We start from the raw sequence: 20,155 nt of genomic DNA on the forward strand, positions 1-20,155 counted from the left end.
ATTCATTTACACGTACGACGGTCGCGTTTTATTAAAATTATTTTCACACTCCTATCTCCGCCTCTTGAATCACTGAAAGAGGTAAAAACGTTTCACGTCTCGCCAACGACAGTGCCATAACAGAGGTAGAACAAGTTCGATTTGTGGAAAAACTGACCGTTTCCTTTTCATTTCAGGGGAAACATCCTGGCATTTATCTTAAATAATTTGGGAAAGTTCCCAAAAACCTAACTCTCGATGGCCCGATGGTAATTTGAAACACGTTCCACCGGCATCCCACTCTGCTGTGCTAACCGTAACCAGCGTGCCATCTCATTCAGCGCAAACCACCAATGAGTGCTTATTTAGCCTGTGCGTGCGGCGTTGTTTGCAAGCTGAAAATAAGGGGAGTGTCGTACCATGGTAGACCTTTGATATTCGCCTCCAGCAAGCCATATAATAGAAGTTTAATACTTTTGTATTTTAATTTAAATGACTGCGTGTCGACTTTTTCTAAAATTACAAAAATTGATTGGAAAAATTAAGGCTTTTCCAAATGTAAAAGCATTTTTGCGTTTAAAGAATCATCCATGAAGGAGGACCGTGCATTTGTATCACCGTCTGAACGCCGCTCAAACTCGAGTGTGGAGGATGCCGATATAGGCACCCCTGGTGCTGAAAAACAGGTGAAAGAAAGCTCCTCCTGAACAGGCTATGAAGCCCCAACGCTACCGACCGGCCGCCATTTCATCCTCACCCACAGCCGTCACTGGATGCGGGTATGAAGGGGCATGTGGTAACACACCGCTCTCCCGGCCATATGTCACTGTACTAGACCGGGGCCGCTGCTTCTTAGTCAAGTAGCTCCTCAGTTTGCCAGACGAGGACCGAGTGCACCCCACTCGCTAACAGCACTAGGCAGACCGAACGGTCACCCATCCATGTAATAGCCCGGCCCGACAGTGCTTAACCTCGGTGATCTAACGGGAACCGGAAAAGAAATAAGCAGTCAGGTGCAAATGGAATTCCAATCTAGTTTTACAGAGAGTGCTCTCCAGCATTAGACCCATACTCAGCGTGCATTTATCGCGAATCTCTAGCTAATCAGAAAGTCCCAAGAGACTGGAAAAAAGCACAGATCGTACGTACCAAGCGAAGGAAGATGGATCTGAAAAATTGCTGACCAATGTCCTTAACGTCGTATTTTTGAAGAATTGCTTTGGTGTATTTTACGTTAGAATGTAATAAATTTCCTTGAGAGAATAAATCTTCTATACAGAAATTAAACTGTTTTTAGAAAGCCTGAGTCGTGCGACACTCAGCTGTCCCAGTCCTCACACGAAGCATGCGAAGAATGAGTTATAGGAAACAGGAAAATGGTGTATTTCCAAGTAATGCAGGCTATTACAAACGTCCGAGCATACGGAGTAGGTCCCCAGATATTTGAGTGGCTCGAGGACTTTTTGTGTAACAGAACTCAGTACGTCGTGCTGCACGGTGAGTGTTCAGCGGAGACGATGGTAACGTCGAGGGCGCTCCAGGATAGTGTGATTGGCACACTCTTGTTCTTCAAACACGTAATCGATCTGGCAGCTACGGTGAGCAGCAATCTATGACTGTCTGCTGATGACGATATAATATATGGAAAATCGTGGTCGTTAAGTGACTGCACGATATCGTTAAGTGACTGCACGATAGAGAATGATTTAGCCGGACTTTCTGTTTAGTTCGACGAACAGCAGCTTGCTCTAAATGTAGAAAAATGCAAGATAGTGGAAATGAGTAGGAAAAACCGTTCTGTAATGTTCAAGTACAGTATTAGTGTTGTGCTTCTTGACACAGTGATGTCCATTAAATATCTAGACGAACGTTGCAAAGAGACATGAAATGGAACCATCACGTAAGTTCGGTTTTAGCGAAGGCGTATGGTCGATTTCGGTTTCTTTGGATAATTATAGGAGTCTGAGAACAGAACACTTGTGTTGTGTCTATACAAGACAGTCTAGACACAGGGTGAGGTTACCGATAGGCACGCGTACACACACGCCGGCTGGCGTGAGTTCTGGAACAGGATACTTCATAAATGCTATAAAGAAAATAACGTAATGTCGGTTTACTTAACTTTATTATCCTTGTGGTATACTTCATTTATGATGAATACAAGTAAGACTCTCTCCAGATATGATTAACTGCGCCTTGCTAGGTCGTAGCTATGGACTTAGCTGAAGGCTATTCTAACTGTCTCTCGGCAAATGAGAGGAAGGCTTCGTACGTCTAGTCGCTAGCAATGTCGTCCGTACAACTGGGGCGAGTGCTAGTCCGTCTTTCTAGACCTGCCATGTGGTGGCGCTAGGTCTGCAAGTACTGATGGCGGCGACACGCGGGTCCGACATGTACTAATGGACCGCGGCCGATTTAAGCTACCACCTAGCAAGTGTGGTGTCTGGCGGTGACACCACATTCCTCCCCCGCAAATCGGCGAACGGTCGTGTTATAAGGCTTCCGCCCGCCGTGGGGAGGGCCCCATGTTGACGTATGCGATGAGGTGGGGAGCCTAACAACAGGCGAGGCTGTGCCACCCGCACCCGGCCATTCGGTCCGAGGGGAGCTAGGAAACGCCTGGAAACCTACTCCAGGGTGCACGTCAACATGCGGCGCATGCGCCCGTAATGAGACATGAGTGGCCGAAGGATCGACCTCCATTGCGTCGGGGTATCCGACGCGCGATGACGCCATGTGGTCCGGAGCGGGCAAGAGTTCCATGGCGGAGGACAGCTGGTCACGGGAAGCGATCGGCGGCGCGTGACCCAGGGAGGCGGATGGCGGCTGCAGCGAAGCGTCCTCAGCGGGCGGCGCCGGCGGCGGCGGCGGCGGCGGCGCGACGCCATGGGGCAAAATGGAAGGCATCGTCGGTAACACCTGGGGATGAGGCGAGCCAGTAGATGGGTCCCCAGGGCGCTGACCGGACGGCTCCGTCGCTGAAAGCAGACGGGGAGCGGCAGAACCCAGGCGACGACAGAGGCGCAGCTGAGTGAGATGCCGACGCACCTCACCAGAGGCCCCCAAAACCAAATACATCGCGCGGCCGAGACAGCGAAGAATGCGCCCTGCGAGCCAACGCCGTGAACCGCGATAGTTGCGATAGAATACAACGTCGCCTGGAGCAAAAGCAGGAGTCTGCCGCTGCACAGGAACCTGATGCGGCGGATGCAGCAAAGACATCAAGGTTCGATGAGGACGACCGTGAAGCAACTCAGCCGGCGAGCGACCATCGCGGGGCTGAGAGCGATACGAAGACAAAAAGAGCAACAAGGCGTCCTCCCGAGAATGCGACTCTTTCAATTTCAACATCTGCGACTTAAAAGTCCGGACCAAACGTTCAGCGGCACCGTTTGACTGAGGCGAAAACGGCGCGGACGTCAGATGTTGAATACCATTGGCCTTGCAGAATGACTGAAATTCTGCGGACATGAATTGTGGGCCATTGTCGGAAACAATAGTCTGTGGAAGACCTTCAATGCAAAAGATAGCAGACAACGCTTGGATGGTGGCAGATGACGTCGTGGAAGACATCCGGACAACAAAAGGAAAATTACTGAAGGAATCGACAACAACCAACCATCGAGCATTCCAGAATGGACCAGCAAAATCTATGTGTAAGCGTTGCCAAGGGGAAGTGGCTTTCGGCCAAGCAAAGAATTTCCGCGGTGGTGCGGATTGTTGTGCGGCACACGCCATGCAAGAAGAGCACATATTCGTAATCGCAGCATCGATTCCGAACCAAGTACAGTGCTGACGAGCAAGTTGTTTCGTACGCACTATACCCCAATGTCCTTGGTGGAGAAGCTTTAAGACAGATGACTGTAACGAACGTGGGACCACGACCCTAGACTGATCATTATCAGAACGCAACAACAAAACACCACGTCGTACAAAAAGTCTCTCCTTGTGAGCAAAAAATCGGCGAACCATCCCATCCTCGTCGCCATGTTTTGTTGTGTCTATACAAGACAGTCTAGACACAGGGTGAGGTTACCGATAGGCACGCGTACACACACGCCGGCTGGCGTGAGTTCTGGAACAGGATACTTCATAAATGCTATAAAGAAAATAACGTAATGTCGGTTTACTTAACTTTATTATCCTTGTGGTATACTTCATTTATGATGAATACAAGTAAGACTCTCTCCAGATATGATTAACTGCGCCTTGCTAGGTCGTAGCTATGAACTTAGCTGAAGGCTATTCTAACTGTCTCTCGGCAAATGAGAGGAAGGCTTCGTACGTCTAGTCGCTAGCAATGTCGTCCGTACAACTGGGGCGAGTGCTAGTCCGTCTTTCTAGACCTGCCATGTGGTGGCGCTAGGTCTGCAAGTACTGATGGCGGCGACACGCGGGTCCGACATGTACTAATGGACCGCGGCCGATTTAAGCTACCACCTAGCAAGTGTGGTGTCTGGCGGTGACACCACAACTTGTACGACCCATTCTGGAGTACTGATAGAGTGTTTAGAATCCCGAAATCCTGGAAGGAAGAGCACTTTCTTTCTATGAAACAATGTTGAGAAAGTTTAGTGGTGCGGCGTTCGTGAGAGTGCAAAACAATCATTCTACAATCAACGTACATATCGGAGAAGGACCTAGAAGACAAGATGAGAGGAAACAGGGCTCGTACGGAAGCAAACACACAGATTTTTCCCCTCTCTCCATTTGCGAATGGAACAGGGAAGGGAATGACTAGTAGTGGTACAACGTACTCTTCACTACGCACGATATAGTGGATTGCAGAGTATGTATGTAGACGTAGTCGTAACATGATAGTGCATGTGTACACAACAGACTCCGTGAGAGACGACTTTTACGATAGCTCCATTCACTTTCGGATCAGAAACGAGACCTACCAGTAAAGGGCCGCATAGCTTTTTGTCCTCAGAGTCCGTAAAAAATGGAGACAGATACAGCCAGAAATGTGGTGATTGGTGCAACACTGATATCAGAAGAGTCAGGAATATCCCAGAATACAGTAGTCGTCATCATCCGCAAAACTTTTGGTAAGAAGAACATCGTGTCCGATTTGTGCTGCACCAGTCGACTGACGAGCAGAAGGAAACCATATATCTGTCTTTTATGAAAATCAACATGTCAGGGAAAGAGAACGATGCATCACGATGGAATTGTCCGAAGGGGACGGAAATAGGTTGTGTGATGCAGATGTACAAACGAATGACTACATCATCAGAAAAACTGGACTACTTATTCAATAGAATGTGCTTCACAAACTGAGAAAGTCAATAACACATTGGTCCACTTCTGCCCCTTATATGCAAGCAGTTATTCGGCTTGGCATTGATTGATATAGTTGTTGGATCTCATCCTGAGGGCTATGGTGCCAAATTTTATCCAACTGCCGCTTTGGATCCTCCCGAGCTGGCTGGTGGCATTGCCCACAATGACCCAAAGTTTCTCACCTGGGGAGAGACTTGCTGGCCAAGGTAGAGTTTAGCAAGCACGAAGACAAACAATAAAAACTCAGCAGGCGTACTCTTGCCGAAACTTAATCTCAGGATTGCCTGCCATGAAGACAATACAGTCGATGTACCGCTGGGCTGTAAGGATGCCACGGATGACAACCAAAGGGGTCTTACTATGAAAAGAAATGACACCCTAGACATTCTCTTCTGGTTGCCGGACATTATGGCAGATGACATTCAAGTTTGAATCCCACCACTGTATGGGGCACCTCCAGACACATCTTCGGCTTGAAATGTCTTGGACGGGAGTATAATTGTCTTCAGTGACGAGTCTCGCTTCGAATTGAGGCCTGATGACCAGGGAAGACGTCTCTGGAGACGCCACGAGTAGTAGTGGGATACCAACCCGACTTCAGCTCTCCATATGACCCGACAGCCGGGAGTGATGGTATGGGGTGCCATTTCATTTCATATCAGGACCCGTTTGGTTCTCATCCGCGGCACTCTTACAGCACAACGGTACGTCGGCAATATTCTACGTTCCGTTTTGTCGACCTTCGTGGTAAGCCACTGAGGGCTTACATTTTCAGCAAGACAATGCCCCGCTTGCACACGGCAGAGTTTCTACTGCTTGTCTTCATGCTTGTGAGACCCTACTTTGATCAGCAAGGTCGCCGGATCCCTCCTCAACTGTGAACGTTTGGAGCATTACTGGCAGGGCCTTCCAAGTAGCTCTGGGTTTTGATGAACTAACGTGATAGTTGGACAGAGTTTGGCATGATATCCATCAGCCGGCCTCAGTGGCCATGCGGTTCTAGGCGCTGCAGTCTGGAGCCGCGCGACCGCTACGGTCGCAGCTTCCAATCCTGCCTCGGGCGTGGATGTGTGTAATGCCCTTAGGTTAGTTAGGTTTAAGTAGTTCTAAGTTCTAGGGGACTGATGACCAAAGAAGTTAAGTTCCATAGTGCTCATAGCCATTTGAACCATTTTTTATATCCATCAGGAGAACATCCAACAACTCAACCAATCAGTACCGAGCCGAATAACTGCTGCCATAAGGGCCGGAGGTGGATCAACGTGTTATTGACTTGCTCAGTTTGTGAAGCTCTTTCTCTTGAATAAATCACCCAATTCTTCTGAAACTGTAATCAGTTATTTTGTGTGTACATGTACATCACAGCTGCCGATTTCCGTCCCATTCCTTGATCATGGTGCATCCTCCTTTTTGTGTTTTCTTTTTGTCTTAGAGTGTATCCGAGATGCAGAGCGCAGTACTCTCCTTCAGTGCTCGACGGACATGTAAGTGAAAGTCCACAGTGCTTTGATCGATTCCAAAGCAGTCCTTCGATGTCCTTTTCCAGCAGCGTAAAGAATTTCACCAAAAGTATATTCTGTCCAGTTGATACTACTTTGAACGTAAACGGAAGTGTATCTTTAGTATCTTGACTTTCTTCTGTTTTATGGTACGATTAACTGGACGTCAAGGGCACTTTATGTGAATTAGTGCTACAAATGAGCAATGTTATCGGTAAATGTTGAATAAGTACGGAATTGTGTTTCCTGCGAAGAAAGATTTCTTCGGGAAGTCATAGAGATACAGCAAGTTACTTGTGTTCAAGTGCTTTTACAGATAGTTGCCATGGTTGCAAAAGCATTTTTTCTATTTTTAAATCAGGATACAGTTGTAGAAGCGACTCACCATCACACTCCCGAAAGCCGGCAGCGGTTCCGAAGTGGCGACTGGCAAGATGGTTCTTTAAGGTTCCGAAGAGATCAAAATCACTTTATTCGAGATCTGGGCTGTATGGAGGTAATGTAAATGTCGTGTGACTAGGACCTGCCGTCGGGTAGACCGTTCGCCAGGTGCGAGTCTCTCGAATTGACTCCACTTTGGCGACTTGCGCGTGGATGGGGATGAAATGATGATGATTAGGACAACACAACACCCAGTCCCTGAGCGGAGAAAATCTCCGACCCAGCCGGGAATCGAACGCGGGTCCTTAGGATTGACATTATGTCATGCTGACCACTCAGCTACCGGGGACGGACTGTATGGACGTTATTCCAATAGAGTCAGTCGGAAACGCCGGACCAAGTGATGCGTAACAGAGATCATATGCGGTAGGGCATAGTCGTGCAACAATAAGACACCCTTAGAATACCAATCTTGGTTGTTGCAACTAGGAACTTTTCGTAAAAACGCAAAAACCTAAATATATTTCGCCCTTCTGTCACCCACTATGTATTTGTCAACGTCCCCCATCTTGTAATTGTAGTTTCAAGCGAACCTCTACAGCTACCTCCATCTAAATGTGGTGTTAATAAACCTTGACGTCCCTTCCGTCCAGATAAGGAGTTAATTCGCAAGGACATTTATGCACCTGTGAGATCTCTTGTTACTTCACTCATTGAATCACTCGTAATAGGGTGATTAAAGCTTCGACAGTCTTATTGCAGTGGGGTTTCAATGTTGCATATCAGCCGGCCGGTGTGGCCGTGCGGTTAAATGCACTTCAGTCTGGAACCGCGTGACCGCTACGGTCGCAGGTTCGAATCCTGCCTCGGGCATGGGTGTGTGTGATGTCCTTAGGTTAGTAAGGTTTAATTAGTTCTAAGTTCTAGGCGACTGATGACCTCAGAAGTTAAGTCGCATAGTGCTCAGAACCATTTGAACCATTTTTATTGCATATCAGATTGTATTTTTACTTTCGTGTAGGTTCGGAAATTTTGGCAATGACTTGTGACGGTATTGTTTTAGCGTCTTTTTTCCTTCTTTTCTCTATTTTTCATTTTTATTTGTGGCTTACCACGTAACGATATTATTTCTGACACTCCTGTGCATGACGTTTCTAGTGCTGTCGCAAGCGAGCCGCACAATTCACTTGTGTGCACATAATTACAAGCAAATTATGAACAGCGCCTCGAATATTCCCTGGTCTTCATTCCCAAGAGAGTAATTTCGCAGTAACCTCACGCAGACAACCATTTTTGTGACGTCACAAACGCCGACAGGAAAATTCTCGCACGCTATGCTGATAATTACGCGTAATTATCACCTTTCTCAACAGAGTTGGCTACGTCTGTTTATAGCGAAGCCCACCGGGAATACATGAAAAAGTGACGAGTAATGGACGCCGTATGGAGGCCATCATTGTCTCTGGGAAATGCGAACACACGAGGAGTAAGGAATGGAGCGACAGTTAACAGGGAGGAGGGATCACACGGACGCAACGCTTTCTAAGAATCGTGTTGGAGAAAAGAGTCGTAAGAAGAAACTTAATGCCACTCTAATTGACGTATGGACGTTAATGAGTTCGCGTAGTCTATAACCAAAAACAGACTAAGTTCTCGGTTCAAATAAAAATAACATTTCGGAAATCAAGCTGTTAGCTACTCCTTAACATCGTGTGCAACAGCTAATATCTTCAACCAGATATATTTAAGAAAATTCTGGTAGAAAAATATTTCGGTTAAGTTTTCAATAACTACCCACAAATTGCCCAGCGGTCGTAATGCCAAGTTGTACACACATATAGTAGATCGAAATTTGATTCCCAGAACATAATATTTTCAGCATGGGAAATCATTTTTATTTTTATATAACGATCTCTGTGACACAACGTGTTGTCGCATTAACACGTAATTAGTTAGAATGATTTCTGATGAATCTACTGCCCACTTGCCACCCGGCTTCATATGGGATAAAAGGTCTGTTTCAAGGGCGAATCTGTCTATGGTTTCTGCTAGTTGCTTTCATCCACAACATTTGACTTCCAAAACAGCGGCATTCAACCGTAGTACGACTTACATAAATTCGTTCGTGGTTGGAAATGGCTGTACGACTTACATAAATTCGTTCGTGGTCGGAAATGGCTGGCACTAGTTCTTTCATAGAATGTAGCAACTACGAAGACGTGGTTGGTGAGCTCATAGCTGACCTTCAATTACATAATTTTATCATTTATCGAATACCGTTGATATGCTTGAAAATTTGGTCACTGAGGACAGGATAGACACTAATCACACATAACTATCGCATGATTATGGTGATATTATGATTAAACATAATGTTTGTAGAGGTATGAACATCAGCCTTAATAGAAGGCAAGTGGAAACAAAAAAAGTTCACAAACTTTGTAAGGCCCAGGTCAGCACCCTCCGTAGGACGACATTGCATCCATCGGTAAGTGTGCTTCTGGTAGTACATCTACCGAGCTCGGGGGCTTCTGAATCATGGTATATCCGGGGACAATCATGTGGTATGATGTTAAAGGAAGTGATAGTCTTGTGGCCGAGCAGTCATCCAATCACATCTAAGTGATCTGACTAAGCACTAGTTACCGGGAGGACTGGGTTGCAAATCCTCTGACGGTCATCCTAATTCAGAATGTTGGAGTTTTATTTGAATCAGCTGCAGATGCAGGTAATGATACCAGCAAAGCACCATGTTCAGTGCCTTCCGCAATATTTGTCCAGCTGAGCCTTAAGTTCGCTCTCTAATGACTGTTTATTCCGCAATATTTGTCCAGCTGAGCCTTAAGTTTGCTCTCTAATGACTGTTTAGCTCAAAAATGGCTCTGAGCACTATGCGACTTAACTTCTTTGGTCATCATTCATTTAGAACTCAGAACTAATTAAACCTAACTAACCTAAGGACATCACACACATCCATGCCCGAGGCAGGATCCGAACCTGCGACCGTAGCGGTCGCTCGGCTCCAGACTGTAGCGCCTACAACCGCACGGCCACTCCGGCCGGCGACTGTTTAGCAACAGAACTTCTAAATGTAGCCTTTGCTCATCATCATAGGATGTCCCATTACGATTATCGAATTTGCACTGAAATCCTAAATGTTGTCGTTGTTACCTTAAGAAAGGCGCCTGCACTAAAAACTTCTTTGCGGCGGCTCTATACAGGGTGAGTCACCTAACGTTACCGCTGGATATATTTCGCAAACCACATCAAATACTGACGAACCGATTCCACAGACTGAACGTGAGGAGAGGGGCTAGTGTAATTGTTTAATACAAACCATACAAAAATGCACGGAAGTATGTTTTTTAACACAAACCTACGTTTTTTAAATGGAACCACGTTAGTTTTGTTAGTACATCTGAACATATAAACAAATACGTAATCAGTGCCGTTTGTTGCATTGTAAAATGTTAATTACATTCGGAGATATTGTAACCTAAAGTTGACGCTTGAGTACCACTCCCCCGCTGTTCGATCGTGTGTATCGGAGAGCACCGAATTACATAGGGATCCAAAGAGGACGGTGATGGACCTTAGGTACAGAAGAGACTGGAACAGCACATTACGTCCACATGCTAACACCTTTTTATTGGTCTTTTTCACTGACGCACATGTACATTAGCATGAGGGGTGAGGTACACGTACACACGTGGTTTCCGTTTTCAATTACGGAGCGGAATAGAGTGTGTCCCTACATGTCAGGCCAATAGATGTTCAATGTGGTGGCCATCATTTGCTGCACACAATCGCAATCTCTGGCGTAATGAATGTCGTACACGCCGCAGTACATCTGGTGTAATGTCGCCGCAGGCTGCCACAATACGTTGTTTCATATCCTCTGGGGTTGTAGGCACATCACGGTACACATTCTCCTTTAACGTACCCCACAGAAAGAAGTCCAGAAGTGTAAGATCAGGAGAACGGGCTGGCCAATTTATGCGTCCTCCACGTCCTATGAAACGCCCGTCGAACATCCTGTCAAGGGTCAGCCTAGTGTTAATTGCGGAATGTGCAGGTGCACTATCATGCTGATACCACATACGTCGACGCGTTTCCAGTGGGACATTTTCGAGCAACGTTGGCAGATCATTCTGTAGAAGCGCGATGTATGTTGCAGTGCTCTCCGATACACACGATCGAACAGCGGAGGAGTGGTACTCAAACGTCGTTACAATATCTCCGGATGTAATTAACATTTTACAATGCAACAAACGGCGCTGATTACGTATTTGTTTATATGTTCAGATGTGCTAACAAAACTAACGTGGTTTCATTTTAAAAAACGTAGGTTTGTGTTAAAAAACATACATCCGTGCATTTTTGTATGGTTTGTATTAAACAATTACACTAGCCCCTCTCCTCACGTTCGGTCTGTGGAATCGGTTCGTCAGTATTTGATGTGGTTTACGAAATATATCCAGCGGTAACGTTAGGTGACTCACCCTGTATAATGACAAGCCATATACCTGCAAGATTCTCAAGCAGCCTGATATTGATGTCACCATCGAATGATTGTTAGATTTGAAAAATGTCATGAAGCGAGTATCTTGCAAGTGATGCTGTGATATTGAGTTGCAGAATCGTGATGGCCAGTATTTTGTCAAAGAAAATGAACAGGTGTCGTCATTTTCTATGCACGCTATGTTGTCACAGAAAGCACTTAACACTCTCGTTGCATCATTTATAGGGTGAATCACCTAAAACTTGCACCACAAGTTCTGCGAGAATGGGAAGTGCTATTGGTGTGCCGTGCTCACAGAATGAATCGGTAGTCAAGGGGTAGTATTGTTAGCCAATCACCAGATCGTTATAACTCTTAGAAAGTTGGGTCAATTTTAATGTGAGTTATGTTTGTTGCAGCTTTGAAGTGCGAAGATTTATGAGATATCGTATTCTGAAAACTTCCCACACCGACACTTGTACAATATCTGTGATAGTACATGCTAAAGAACAACACAAGCGCTTATACAACTTACGTGGATTCTGACCAGTAACGAGACAATTGACCATCACAGGTTGTGTTCATACTGACCACTGGCAGAGACAGTCGACACTTCCAGTCTGGTACGGAACAACTGCTGCACGCTTGTTAGCATTTTGGCAGGATGTCCGAGCGGGCTGCTGCAATACGTCGTTGTTTATCTTCGGGGGCGTCAAATCTGAGGAACGAACCGGCCAAGGTACACGTCCTCTGTGTCTAATCCAACGATTTGGAAACAATTCGTGAAGACATTCTGTAGTACTTCATGTGCAATGGGATGGATAGCCATCATGTTGGTACCACAGGTTCCTGCTAGTTTGCAGAGCGACGTCTTCTAACATCGGTGGAGATGTTCTGTTAGGAGGCTGCAATACTTCTGCGCGTTCAGTGTGCCGTCTATGAAAAACGGGACTATGAGCTGATGGTTCACTATCCAACACAACACTTTTGCACTCCACCGACGCTGACGTTCCATCTGACGAAGCCAACGGGGATTATCAATAGACCAACAGTGCATTTTTTGGGGTTTTACCTGGCATTATTGGTAAATGTGGTTTCGTCACGAAACGAGATACATGATACATCTGGAGACTTCTGTCTTAATGCCCATGAGCAGAAGTTAACACGATTCTCATGATCGTTTCCATGTAGCTCTTCATATAGAGAGATGTGATTGGGATGGAACCTAAGTATGCCGAGAATGCTTAGGGCTCTTGCTGACTCATGCCGCTTCCTCATGCGCCAGCGCGGCAGCTAACACGCCGGTAAAAGCGCAACAGCAGCAAGAACATAAATTTACCCCTGTTCTGTCGGCACTCATTTCCTTCTATTACATTGTTCAGGTGTTACACTACCAATTTCAAGTAATTGGTTGAAGAGGTTGATAAATAACTGTCGAGATGGTTTACGTCCATTAGGATATCTTGCCGCATACACTGCACAAGAACGGACCCCATTCTTCCTACACACTCCATACACCATGAGCGTGTCGGCCTTTCCTGCACTGGTAAATGCCATCGTCCACTCACCACTTGGACTGTCACTCACTAACTGACTAGGACGTCGCAGTGCCCTCAACGAACACACAAGCACTATATAAGTAAACGTAACTACATTGTAGCAACCTACTGCGCAGGTTTAATAGCACAATCAAGTGTCAGTATGCAAACTTTTCAAAATATGCTAAGTCGTAAAGAATTCATACTAGAATTCTCCAACAAATGCCACAGACATTAAAATTTACCCCATTTTCAGTCTTTTAATGGCGACAGGCATTGTTACATTTAAAAACGTATATGTTTGCAGGAAAATTACACTTCGTAAATTTCATTACAAAGTGTTGACTGGCTAAGAATACGATCCCCTGACTACCATTTCAATCTGTGGAAAACGCACATCAACAGCGCTTTTCATTTCCGTAATATTTGCGATGCAAGCTGCATTTCAACGCAGCACACCGAACTCGTTTCATCGTGCATAGTGTGAACTGCAGCAAGCGATACGAACTGTCCGTACAACGTTACATAAGCGGCTACGCGTTTCTGTGTACGAAGTGCAAATGTTGCAAGAATTGGAGTCAAACGATCATCGTCTGCGCTACGCATTTGCTTTTGCATACTAGCTTCCGTAGATGCTCACAATCATTACCTAAAAAAGTCCTTCTTTTCAGGCGAAGCAACGTTCCGCCTTCCTGGGCTTAAGAATCGCTACAAAATAGGGATTTGGAGTTCCGTAAACTGACAACAACATGAACACATCCGCGATAGTCCGAAGCTTAATGTTTGCTGTTCTCTGCTGGGAGGTGGGGTGACAGGTCCATTTTCCTTCAAAGAGAAAACCATAACGGGTAATGTTTACCTATACGTGTTGGGGCAGCTCCTGCTACCATAGATCGAAAAGTTGCAGGTCCCGATCGTCTTCCAGCATGATAGCGCACCCCACATTAGAGTTTGAACATGTGATACGTGCTGAATGACATATATCATGAGAGTTGGATGGACATGATGGTCCCATCGATTTGGCGCCAAACTCTTCCTATGTCACGCCATTAGACTTTTTTTGTGCTGTCACTCACAGGATGTTTTGTGCACAACAACAGTGAGTGACATTGCTATCCTTCGTGCACGAAGCAGTGAGGTAATCATTGCTGATTTGTACATGGGAAGAACTGGAATATCGTTTCAATGTGAATGAAGCACTAATGAAGGTTTACAATAACAGATAAAAAACTTTGAGAGCTGCTAAACATTTTACCACTAACCACACAGTTTCCGTGTCAAGAGATTTCGAAAAATTCCTGTGAACTGTGAATGGGAATCCAGATTGAGGAGGGAGGCGTGCTAGGAGAATCTGTGAAGTTGTGCGGAGCCAGTGTACCAGGATGTTGCAGTGGTAGCGCGTCTCCGTAGTGAACAGAAAGCTTGGGTTTGAATCCTGGCCTTGGCACAAATTTTCATTCGACGCTTCGGTCTACTTATATACACCAGAGAAGTCTGAGACTTGAAACGGTCTCTGGAACCATTTAGTTTCGTTTGATTAAGTTCTTGTAAGTAATGTCTATAGAAATTGTGATCGTGGCAAATGAAAAATGAATTTTTATGGCCGGCCGCTGTTCTAGGCACTTCAGTCCGGAACCGCGCTCCTGCTACAGTCGCAGGTTCAAATCCTGCCTCGGGCATGGATGTGTGTGCTGTCCTTAGGTTAGTTAGGTTTAAGTAGTTCTAAGTCTAGGGGACTGACGACCTCAGACGTTAAATCCCATAGTGTTTAGAGCCACTTGAACTACTTTTGCCGGCCGCGGTGTCCGAGCGGTTCTAGGCGCTTCAGTCTGGAACCGCGCGACCGCTACGGTCGCAGGTTCGAATCCTGCCTCGGGCATGGATGTGTGTGATGTCCTTAGGTTAATTAGGTTTAAGTAGTTCTAAGTTCTAGGGGACTGATGACCTCAGTTGTTAAGTCCTATGGTGATCAGAGCCATTTGAACCATTTTCGAACTACTTTTGAATTTTTATGTAATTTTGTTTTAAGTAACTTTGTTGTAACAGCGCGGTTAGCGAAGACAAATGGACTGTTATACTACACCAGCCACAAACAACACAGTGAGGAGTTGGGATACACTCTGCATCCATAGTTACACACTTACATCTACATCTACATCCATACTCCGCAAGCCACCTGACGGTGTGTGGCGGAGGGTACTTTGAGTACGTCTATCGGTTCTCCCTTCCATTCCAGTCTCGTATTGTTCGTGGAAAGAAAGATTGTCGGTATGCTTCTGTGTGGGCTCTAATCTCTCTGATTTTATCCTCATGGTCTCTTCGCGAGATATACGTAGGAGGGAGCAATATACTGCTTGACTTTTCGGTGAAGGTATGTTCTCGAAACTTCAACAAAAGCCCGTACCGAGCTACTGAGCGTCTCTTCTGCAAAGTCTTCCACTGGAGTTTATCTATCCGTAATGCTTTCGCGATTACCAGATGTTGCTGTAACGAAGCGCGCTGCTCTCCGCTGGATCTTCTCTATCTCTTCTATCAACCCTATCGGGTACGGATCCCACACTGGTGAGCAATATTCAAGCAGTGGGCGAACAAGTGTACTGTAACCTACTTCCTTTGTTTTCGGATTGCACTTCCTTAGGATTCTTCCAATGAATCTCAGTCTGGCATCTGCTTTGCCGACGATCAACTTTGTATGATCATTCCATTTTAAATCACTCCTAATGCCTACTCCAAGATAATTTATGGAATTAACTGCTTCCAGTTGCTGACCTGCTATACTGTAGCTAAATGATAAAGGATATTTCTTTTATGTATTCGCAGCACATTACACTTGTCTACATTCAGATTCAATAGCCATTCCCTGGACCATGCGTCAATTCGTTGCTGATCCTCCTGCATTTCAGTACAGTTTTCCATTGCGGGTTCTCATAGTGTAGAGTCCAGGTAGCTCCGATGGGACAACGCAATGCGTAATGCACGACTTCCGGTTGGCGAGCCATTTCCTGCCCCTCCTTTCACTTGCTGGCAGGTTACGCAGCGGCGCTGGGGGTTCGGCGCCGCAGGCAGGCGCCGATGCCATCGCTGCCGCGACGTGCTGCACTACTCGTGTGCGGCGCCGCACCGCGTATGTAAAACAGCGCGCCGGCTCCCATATTGCCAATGTGATAAGCATCGGCCACTTTTTACGGCGGCAGCGGCTGTCACATCATCGTCATGCTAAGTGCCTCGCCTCTCCTCTCCTATTCGCTCTTTCCGTCTCTTCCCCTCTGCTCCGCCATGACGTATGGAGGAAGCAGCACCGACAACGGCCGCGACGCCTCCACCAGGTCTCTTCCTTTTTCTGCTCTCTGGCCGGGCTTCCACAGTGGCATTCAACATGGCGTTAAGTCACATGTAAATGATTTCGTCGTTTGTGTCTCCTTCTGCTTCTAGCCCCTCGATCACGCGCCGACAGAAATAAGAGGGTGTCGCCCGCCCTTGACTCCATTTGTGGTTATGAATGTACGACTATGAGTGCAGTTGCTCCGGTGTGTGTGTGTGTGCGCGCGCGCGCGCGCGCGCGCGCGTGTGTGTGTGTGTGTGTGTGTGTGTGTGTGTGTGTGTTAGGCATGAGTGATAGGAAAAATAGGGGCAAAGAGAAGGAGAGAGAGCAGAAAGTGGAAGAAAAAGAAAGAAAAGGTATTGAAAGCGTTGGGAGTTTGTGGAAAATAATCAACTTTTATCAAAGTAACACACCTAGAAAGAGCAGGTAAATGAGGTAATCACGTGTCAGTACTTGTTTGAGAGCTTACGGAGAGGGGGAGACTGAGTGCATATATGTTCGTACCTAAATTTCAGACAGAAAGTGGAATAATAAGAGTAACTTGAGTGGTGAAGAAAAGGGTGGGTGAGAGGAAAACAGTGATGCGAAACCTGGTAAAAGTTCCTCTCTTACTAATGAAGACGCATTTCATTAATAATATAGATTCTCTCTCTCTCTCTTTCTGTGTTTGTGTGTGTGTGTGTGTGTGTGTGTGTGTGGTTGGGTGGATGAGTGTGAGGAAAAGAAAGAGAGAGAGAGAGAAAGTATTATTATGAATGTACTCATTTATAAGGATCTCCACTCTTTTTTATCACCTTGTTATTTCTGTTCACCGTCCATAGCGCAAGTATTCCACACAGTACGTAAGACATGCGGGATAAATGAAATACTTCAGGAAAAAACATAATAATTCCTAGAGGAAGGTGCTGATGGGTATGAATAATACCGAACCATCAGTTTAATAAGGTAAGATTGCAGAATGCTTGCAGAAATTATTTAGAGAAGATTGGAAAGTTGGAGCAAGCCGACCACGATACAACTTGTGGAGAAGAAACCAGTCTGTATACAGGGTGTTACAAAAAGGTACGGCCAAACTTTCAGGAAACATTCCTCACACACAAATAGAGAAAAGGTGTTATGTGGACATGTGTCTGGAAACGCTTAATTTCCATGTTAGAGCTCATTTTAGTTTCGTCAGTATGTACTGTACTTCCTCGATTCACCACCAGTTGGCCCAATTGAAGGAAGGTAATGTTGACTTCGGTGCTTGTGTTGACATGCGACTCATTGCTCTACAGTACTAGCATCAAGCACATCAGTACGTAGCATCAACAGGTTAGTGTTCATTACGAACGTGGTTTTGCAGTCAGTGCAATGTTTACAAATGCGGATTGGCAGATGCCCATTTGATGTATGGATTAGCACGGGGCAATAGGTGTGACGCGGTACGTTTGTATCGAGACAGATTTCCAGAACAAAGGAAGACGTTCGAAGCAATTGATCGGCGTCTTAGGGAGCACGGAACATTCCAGTCTATGACTCGTGACTGGGGAAGACCTAGAACGACGAGGACACCTGCAATGGACGAGGCAATTCTTCGTGCAGTAGAAGATAACCCTAATGTCAGCGTCAGAGAAGTTGCTGCTGTACAAGGTAACGTTGACCACGTCACTGTATGGAGAGTGCTACGGGAGAACCAAATGTTTCCGCACCATGTACAGCGTGTGCAGGCACTATCAGCAGCTATCCTACAATGTGTCAATCCTCATTTCAGTGCAAATCTTCTCTTTACGGATGAGGCTTCATTCCAACGTGATCAAATTGTACATTTTCACAATCAACATGTGTGGCCTGACGAGATCCGCACGCAATTGTGCAATCACGTCATCAACACAGATTTTCTGTGAACTTTTGGGCAGGGAAAATTGGTGATGTCTTGATTGGGTCCCATGTTCTTCCACCTACGCTCAAAGGAGCACGTTATCATTATTTCATACGGGATACTCTACCTGTGCTGCTAGAACATGTGCCTTTACAAGTACGACTCAACATGTGGTTCATGCACGATGGAGCTCCTGCACATTTCAGTCGAAGTGTTCGTACGCATCTCAACAACAGATTCGGTGACCGATGGAATGGTAGAGGCGGACCAATTCCATAGCCTCCACGCTCTCCTGACCTCAACCCTCTTGACTTTCATTTATGGGGGCATTTGAAAGCTCTTGTCTACGCAACCCCGGTACCAAATGTAGAGACTCTTCGTGCTCGTATTGTGGACGGCTGTGATACAATACGCCATTCTCCAGGGCTGCATCAGCGCATCGCTAACGGAGGACATTTTGAACATTTCCTATAACAAAGTGTTTGAAGTCATGCTGGTACGTTCTTTTGCTGTCTTTCCATTCCATGATTAATGTGATTTGAAGAGAAGTAATAAAATGAGTTCTAACATGGAAAGTAAGCGTTTCCGGACACATGTCCACATAACATATTTTCTTTCTTTGTGTGTGAGTAACACCCTGTATAGAAGAGTAGAAGAGCATGAAAAGGAAGCAGTAGTGGAGAAGGCAGTGAAACAGCGTTAGAATCTTTCCATGACGCTTTTGAATATGTGCATTAAGCATGCAGTAAGGGAAATCAGGGAAAATTTGAGAAGGAAATTAATGTTCCGGGAGAAGAAATAAAAACTTTGAGGCTTGCTGAAGTTCAGGCAGAATAAATTAATACTTTGAGGCTTGCTGATGACTTTGTAGTGCCGTCTTGTAATTTGGGAGAACAGTTGAACCGAACGAATAAGCTTAAAAGAATTTATAACATGAACACCAACATTAATAAAAAGAGAACAATGGATATAGTAGAAATATATCAATTCATGCTGATGAAAGTATATAAGGAAATGAGACGTTATAAGTAATGGCAAAAGTAGGAGAAGTGTATCTGAAAAGAGAAATCTTCTAACATCAGATATAATAACAAATGGCAGGAGGCCTTTTCTGAAAATGTTTGTATGGATTGTAATCTTGTTCGAAAGTGAAACGTAGACAACACAAAAAAAACAAACAGAGGGCAGAACTGAAAAGTGCTACTATAGAAGAATGCTGAACATTTTATAGGTAGATCTAATACCTAATGAGGACTGTACTGAATCGAATTGTGGAGAAAAGAGAATCTGGTACAACTTGATAAAAGAACGGATCGGTTGGTGGGGCACATTCTGAGATGTAAAGTAATCTTCCATCGAATAATGGAGGGAAATGCAGGGAATAATGATTATTGAATAGACCAATGTTTGACTACGATCAACAGCATAGATGCAGGTTGCAGTAGTCATTCAGAGGTGAAGATAATGTAACTTAGAGACGTGCGTCACCCCGATCTTCTTACTGTAGCCACAATATCGGTACCACTTTTTTATGAAACTTACCAATTCACTGTTCTCAACGGACGATTGACAGGGCGGTATTCACTACACAGCTCAGACCGAAAACGCACTTTTCATTGGAAACTGTTATCTGCACCATTCGTTGAATACCTCGAAAATTTCATAAAATTCTCGTTTTCGGCTCATAGCGTTACAACTCTCGTAGGCAGTACCGCACACGTAAAGGGACTGTATGACACCATTCGAATCTGTCAGAAAGCACTTCTATCCATGAAACCCACACATTAT

The sequence above is a fragment of the Schistocerca cancellata genome, chromosome 1, assembly GCF_023864275.1.
Source record: "Schistocerca cancellata isolate TAMUIC-IGC-003103 chromosome 1, iqSchCanc2.1, whole genome shotgun sequence".
Classification (NCBI taxonomy): domain Eukaryota; kingdom Metazoa; phylum Arthropoda; class Insecta; order Orthoptera; family Acrididae; genus Schistocerca; species Schistocerca cancellata.